Raw genomic sequence first — 8,414 nt, 5'->3', positions numbered from 1 at the left:
TGGCAAGTCGGATGAAAGCGACAGAAAAGAGAAGGGAGAGAGGGAGAGAGGATGAGTGAAATACATCAAGCACAAGACAGGAGTGGATGTTTACAGGAAAATAAAAGGGAGCAGCTTTCCACCCATTCATTACATTGACTTCTGACTTTCACGTCAATCAAAACTTCTACCTTTCTATGGAATGTCCTCTATTCAAGAAGACTCTTCCAGCCATTTTATTTTCACATCTTTTTTATTTGTACTTTTTAAAGTTGTGGATGTATAGTATTTTTGGTGTACAGTACAGTACAGTACAGTGACAGTTGAGAGACCTGTGTGGTATTGTGTATATTACACGTGTCACTACCGACCGACCACTGCATATTGTTAGTTTGTAACAGTAGAGGCTGAGAAGAAAACACACACACCATTTGGAACAATGTCTATCAATGATCACTGTCTCCCTTTTCCAACCCACATCTGTTCTAACAACCAGTGGTTGACTAGCAGTATTGTCTGTTCTCTGATCATGTGAAGTTGTTTGTGGAAACGAAAAATGTCCGTCCAAAGCAGTTCAAGACCGACTACAACACCGATGACATCATTCCACACTCCTTGTTGACAAACTGCGTTTTCACTGCCTAAACAATTAGATGTAGATATTTGAAATATACGTTTGTTGTTTCTCAGTTTCCACACTCTGATCTTTTATTTTGAAGATACAGTATTTAAAAGGTTCTGAATTAAAATGGTTTTGTCATCCACATTTACACGATACAACCTGTCCCTTGTACAAGAACCAACCTTCTACTTTCGAAGACGTTCTAGTAGGTTGTACGTACCACTACTGTACATTAGCGAGAGAAGTGACATTGTGCCAAACTTTGCCCTCTCTGGTTCCAGCCCAGGACTGGAGGAGGTATGGGACTCTCAGTTGACGTTTACAGACCTTGACCAGTCATTCTCTCTCTTGTTTGTAACTCTGCTTTTATTCCTAACTGTGTTTTGATGGGAGTAAGCTATACAGTACCTACAGAGGGGTATGACTATAGAAAGGGGTACGTACATCTCCTTCTCAAATGAACAGACCTGCCAATGTTAGTTGAGCGTGTATGTGTGTGCGTGTGTGTGTGCATGTGCGCGTTTGTGTGTGTGTCTCGATCATTGTCTGAAAGAAGAGGCATCCCTCCAGATAACAGTCAGATTTTGCAACACCCAAAGTAAAAATCACTTGACTGACATGTCCATAGAGAATGAATGACAAATCTATATATACAGTGCCTTCAGAAAGTATTAATACCCCTTGACTTATTCCACATTTTGTTGTTACAGCCTGAATTCAAAATTGATTAAATAGATGTTTTATTCACCCATCTACACACAATACCCCATAATGACAGTGAAAACATGTTTTTTGAAATGTTTGCAAATTTATACAAAATGAAATTCTGAAATATCTCACACCCCTGAGTCAATACTTTGTACAAGCGCCTTTGGCAGTGAATACAGCTGTGAGGATTTCTGGGTAAGTCTAATTGCTTTACACACCTGGATTGTGCAACATTTGCCCATTATTATTTTCTAAATTATTCAAGCTCCGTCAACCATTTTCAGGTCTGCCATAGATTATATTTTTTGTTTTTTACCCCCAATTCCGATCTTGTCTCATTGCTGCAACTCCCCAACAGGCTCGGGAGAGGCGAAAGTCGAATCATGCGTCCTCCGAAATCAGCCAAAACGCGCTCCTTAACGCCCGCCAGCTGCACCAATGTGTCGGAGGAAACACTGTAGGCATACAGAGGCCAGCCTGCAGGTGCCCGGCCCACCACAAGGAGTCGCTAGAGCACGATGAGCCAAGTAAAGCCCACCTGGCCAAACCTGCTCCTAACCCAGATGACACTGGGCCAATTGTGCGCCGCCCTATGTGACTCCCGGTCACAGCCGGGTCCCGGTCACACCTTGTGTTTTAGGTTATTGTCCTGCTGAAAGATAAATTAATCTCCCAGTGTCTGGTGGAAAGCAGACTGAATCAGGTTTTCCTCTAGGATTTTGCCTGTGCTTATCTCCATTCCGTTTCTTTTTTATCCTGAAAAACTCCCCAGTTCTTAATGATTACAAGCATACACATAACATAATGCAGCCACTACTATGCTTGAAAATATTGAGTGTGGTACTCAGTAATGTATTGCATTGGATTTGCCCCAATCATAACACTGTATTCAGGACAAAAAGTGAATTGCTTTGCCACATTATTTGCAGTATTACTTTAGTGCCTTGTTGCAAACAGGATGCATGTTTTGGAATCGTTTTATTCTAAACAGGCTGCCTTCTTTTCACTCGGTCAATTAGGTTAGTATTGTGGAGTAACTACAATGTTGTGGTTCCATCCTCAGTTTTCTCCTATCACAGCCATTAAACTCTGTAACTGTTTTAACATCACCATTGGCCTCATGGTGAAATCCCTGAGCGGTTTCCTTCCTCTCCGGCAACTGAGTTAGGAAGGACGCCTGTATCTTTGTAGTGACTGGGTGTATTGATACACCATCCAAAGTGTAATTAATAACTTCATCCAGCTCAAAGGGATATTCAATGTGTGTGTTATTTTTTTTACCCATCTACCAATAGGTGCCCTTCTTTGCAAGGCATTGGAAAACCTCCCTGGTCTTTGTGGTTGTATCTTACAGATAATTGTATGTGTTGGGTACAGAAATTAGGTAGTCATTCAAAAATCATGTTAAACACTATTATTGCACACAGAGGGAGGCCATACAAGTTATTGTGACTTGTTAAGTACATTTTTACTCTTGAACGTATTTAGGCTTGCCATAACAAAGGGGTTGAATACAGTGGAGGCTGCTGATGGGAGGACAGCTCATAATAATGGCTGGAACGGCGCAAATGTAATGGCATCGAACACATAGAAACCATGTGTTTGATACCATTCCACTTATTCCGCAACAGCTATTACCACGAGCCCGTCCTCCCCAATTAAGGTGCCACCAACCTCCTGTGATTGAATACTTACTAATAAAAAATAAAAAACATTATTCCACATTGACATTATGGGGTATTGTGTGTAGGCCAGTGACAAAAACCCCCGATATTTAATCCATTTTAAATTCAGGCTGTAACACAACAAAATGTGGAAAAAGTCAAGGGGTGTGAATACTTTCTGAAGGCAATGTATATATATATATAGATAGTATTATATATACACTACCGTTCAAAAGTTTGGGGTCACTTAGAAATGTCCTTGTTTTCCATGAAAACATACAGGAAATAGGAAATATAGCAAAATGCATAGGAAATGTAGTCATTGACAAGGTTAGAAATAATGATTTTTAATATAAATAATAATTGTGTCCTTCAAACTTTTCTTTCGTCAAAGAATCCTCCATTTGCAGCAATTACAGCCTTGCAGACCTTTGGCATTCAAGTTGTCAGTTTGTTGAGATAATCTGAAGAGATTTCACCCTATGCTTCCTGAAGCACCTCCCACAAGTTGGATTGGCTTGATGGGCACTTCTTACGTACATACAGTCAAGCTGCTCCCACAACAGCTCAATAGGGTTGAGATCCGATGACTGTGCTGGCCACTCCATTATAGACAGAATACCAGCTGACTGCTTCTTACCTAAATAGTTATTACATAGTTTGGAGCTGTGCTTTGGGTCATTGTCCTGTTTTAGGAGGAAATTGGCTCCAATCAAGTGCCGTCCATAGGGTATGGCATGGCGTTGCAAAACGGAGTGTTAGCCTTCCTTCTTCAAGATCCCTTTTACCCTGTACAAAACTCCCACTTTACCACTACCAAAGCACCCCCAGATCATCATATTGCCTCCATCATGCTTGACAGATGGCATCAAGCACTCCTCCAGCATCTTTTCATTTGGTCTGCGTCTCACAAATGTTATTCTTTGTGATACGAACACCTCAAACTTCAATTAGTCTGTCCATAACACTTTTTTCCAATCTTCCTCTGTCCAGTGTCTGTGTTCTTTTGCCCACCTTAATCTTTTCTTTTTAATGGCCAGTCTGAGATATGGCTTTTTCTTTGAAACTCTGCCTAGAAGGTCAGCGTCCCGGAGTCGCCTCTTCACTGTTGACGTTGAGACTGGTGTTTTGCGGGTACTATTTAATGAAGCTGCCAGTTGAGGACCTGTGAGGCGTCTGTTTCTCAAACTAGACACTCTAATGTATTTGTCCTCTTGCTCAGTTGTGCACCGGGTCCTCCCACTCCTTTTCTATTCTGGTTAGAGCCAGTTTGTGAAGGGAGTAGTACACAGCGTTGTACGAGATCTTCAGTTTCTTGGCAATTTCTCACATGGAATAACCTTCATTTCTCAGAACAAGAATAGACTGACGAGCTTCAGAATACATTTATTGTTTCTGACCATTTTGAGCCTGTAATCGAACCCACAATTGCTGATGCTCCAGATACTCAACTAGTCTCAAGAAGGCCAGTTTTATTGCTTCTTTAATCAGCACAACAGTTTTCAGCTGTGCTAACATAATTGCAAAAGGGTTTTCTAATGATCAATTAGCCTTTTAAAATGATAAACTTGGATTAGCAAACACAACGTGCCATTGGAACACAGGACTGATGGTTGCTGATAATGGGCCTCTGTACGCCTATGTAGATATTCCATAAAAAATCAGCCGTTTCCAGCTACAATAGCCATTTACAACATTAACAATGTCTACACTGTATTTCTGATCAATTTGATGTTCTTTTATTGAACAAAGAAATTGCTTTTCTTTCGAAAACAAGGACATTTCTAAGTGACCCCAAACTTTTGAATGGTAGTGTGTATATATATATATATAATTTTTATGTGCAGGTGTCGGTGTCATTGAAAGCAACAATGTTTTATGGAGAAAAAAAAAGTGTACCATATGACTCTGTTCACTTGACTGTACTGATGATGATGATGATGATGATGACGATGAAGATTGAACCCCCTGTTGAGAAGACAGCTTGGTTCCAATATCCACACTAGCATACTAGTTATTGGCCATACATTCTAAGCAGTACGCTAGAGTGGATATGGGGATGTAGCAGAACCAACAGAACCTTGCTGATGGTAATGATGATGTTGACACTATGGTGTGCGTTGTGATGTCGTGTGTCCTGGCTTATTAGAAGACCTTACTGAGTATGAATGCTACCTTTAACACCAGGTAAATAAAATACTCTTTGCAATCTATTCTACCTATTCAACATTTATTTCACCAGGTAAGTCATGGAGCATTTTTTTTATTAATCACATTTTATTTATTACTTTGGTGCTTTTTCAAAGTCATATATCATATGTATGCACTCACTAACTGTAAGTCGCTCTGGATAAGAGCGTCTGCTAAATGACTTAAATGTAATATGTCACTGAACTTCAAAGAGAACTTGAACTTCTTTAAAAAGTACAAGCCAAGATCGACAGTGACAATGAAATCTCCCTTGAGGTTGGAAGAAACATTGAGTTGCCAGGGCATAAGTACAGACCATAAGTACAGAGGATGTTTTGACAGTTGTTCATCATTTTAACCTCTACGGGATGGGTGTCCCTATACTGGGACAGTTGCTGCTCAATATGCGATATGTATGTAAACAACGCCATGTTTCCGGGACACAGACATGTCTTATATGGGCAGAAAACTTAAATTCTCGTTAATCTAACTGCAGTGTCCAATTTACAGTAGCTATTACAGCTAAAAAATACCATGCTATTGTTTGAGGATAGTGCACAACAACAAAACACTTTTGTCACGGCACTTACATTCAGTAATCTTGCTCTGATTTGTCATCCTGAGGGTCCAAGAGATCAAATGTAGCATAGTTTTGTTTGATAAAATCAATTTTTATATTCAAATGTAGGAACTGGGTTCTCTATAGTCATGTACTTGAAAATGTATAAATTGACCAATTTGGAAAATTTTGGAAAACTCCTGGCAGACTTGATACAAAATATTGTGTATTACAGTTTTTCTCCATTGGTTTGGCTCATTTCTTGAAACAGAAATTACATTCTCAAAACTACATGGACAAACCTCCAAACCACTTGGCAATTGTTCACAACAGAATTGAATTTCTCATTCATTTCATCAAATTGCAAATGTCTAAGTACATGTCTCAATGTCTCAGTACATCTTTGCAAATGATTAAGTACAGGTAGCCTACATTTAGCACAATTTCCAAGTGAATAGATCTTGTTGATCTAAACTGATTGTTGATTCTCAGTCTAATGGTTGTTCGCTCCAAAACGTGTCAGCGTCATTTCATTGTATAAGTCATCACATGCACAATAGTCTGTTCAATTGTCAAAATTAGTCAAGAACATAATACCATGAATACCATATATGAATCCCTTGGAACATTTGATAAATTTATTACAGCAATTGACAGTCAGGTGAAACTAGAACTTGACTAACGAAGGAGGAGTTTCACACATCTCAGATGACCAATCAAACAGTATGTTTAGTTACCTGACAGGTGCTGTCCATGACTGTGAATGCTGCCAAACATGTATGTAAAGAGCTTGACCATGCAGGACCAGTACAATTTCTGAACATGGAGGCACCTGGCCAAGGGCCGAAGACGTGGCCGTAATATTATTGGCCACCGGGCCATGGTGGATGTCCCAGGCCAGCGAGGGGGCAATATAACTATGTGTGCTGCCATATCGGAGAATGGTGTGGCCACTCACATCCCCAGTCTTGGCCCATACAATACACAGAAGCTCCTCATCTTCTTGGACCGCCTTCATGTTGATTTGATCCCTGAAAATGAGAGCGGTCTCGTAGGGCCTCACCTACCACAATATGTCATTGTATGGGACAATGTGAATTTCCACCGTGGCCCGCTCATCAGGGCCTGGTTCACTACTCATCCAAGGATGGTCATGGTGTTCCTACCACCTTACTCTCCTTTCCTCAATCCTATTGAGGAGTATTTCTCCGCTTGGAGGTGGAGAGTGTATGAGCATCGGGCTCAAGATCAGAGGTCCCTGCTCCATGCAATGGACGCTGCGTGTGAGGATATTACAGGAGATCAGTGTAGGGGATGGTTGCGACATGCACGCCGTTTCTTCCCTCGTTGCATCGCAAGGGAGAATATACGCTGTGATGTGGACGAGAATCTGTGGCCAGACAGACAGCAGCGTGTGGATGGCCAGGAGGGTGAGGACAGCGACCAGTGAAGAACTGTTAGTTGTGAAACTCCAGCTTTATTTACAGCACTGTAGGCTGCATATAATTTTCATTGTTTTTTGTTTGTGTGTTTATATTACAGTATATTATGCTGTATACATTTTCTTTTTACTCTGATGTATGGAAGTTACTTTATGTGTGTGAATGATAATGGTTACAATTTCCTTGGCAGTATGAGTGCAATGTGTGATGTCAAACCTTGGAGGCTACTCTTACCCTAAAATCCTATTTATTTTTTTCAGTTTTATACACAATTGTATTCTGTTAGCTAGACAAAAAACAGTACAGTAACCATTGTCAATGAAGGACTGGGCTAAGACTGAAAGGTGGACATGAGGGATATTTCAATGGTCCTCTGCCATAGTGACAAAACATCTAAACATTTTGACTTGCAGTGCTTACACAATGCCAAAGGGACGAAGCATTTTGGGGGCACTGACTGTTTAAATGAGAAGGAAATTTAGTTTTGACACATGCGTGAACTGTTTTGGGAGAGGTATGAGCTTTTGCAGGTGAACCATGGTGTTGTGCCGAACCATCCACGTTATTTTGGCTAAAGCACCAAGAGTGTTGAGAACGTCCGGTCTGTTTCAAGAAATGAGCCAAAGCAATTGAGAAGGATCTTTGCCATTTTCGTGGCACTGACTCCTTATATGGGAAAGGAATTTAGTTTTGAAGCATGAGTGAACAGTTTTAGGAGAGATATGAGCTTTTGCAAGTGAGCTATAGTGTTGTACTGAACTGTAAGACTGTTTTGCCAAATGATCTTAGAGTTTTGAGAATGTAATTTCTGTTTCAAGAAATGAGCCAAACCAATGGAGAAAAACTGTAATGTAATTCTTCACTGGATCAGTCTGAAACTTTGCACACACAATGCTACCATCTTGTGGACAATATCTAAGTTACACCTAGATCCCTACATCACTGTCTGGCCTTTCTCTTACATTTCAAAGATGATGCAACAACAAAAGAACATTGAAAACGCATGTTTTTTTGTTTGTATTATCTTCTACCAGATCTAATGTGTTATATTCTCCTATATTCATTTCACATTTCCACAAACTTCAAAGTGTTTCCTTTCAAATGGTACCAAGAATCTGCATATCCTTGCTTCAGGTCCTGAGCTACTGGCAGTTAGATTTGGGTATGTCATTTTAGGCGAAAATTGAAAAAAAGGGTACGATCCTTACCCAACCTGGGCCAATCCTTTTCTATCACATCCTACCACATGT

This window comes from Coregonus lavaretus (genome assembly GCF_964263955.1).
Source record: "Coregonus lavaretus genome assembly, chromosome: 34".
Lineage (NCBI taxonomy): Eukaryota > Metazoa > Chordata > Actinopteri > Salmoniformes > Salmonidae > Coregonus > Coregonus lavaretus.
The sequence above is the reverse complement of the archived record's forward strand: the minus strand, read 5'-3'. Positions refer to the sequence as shown.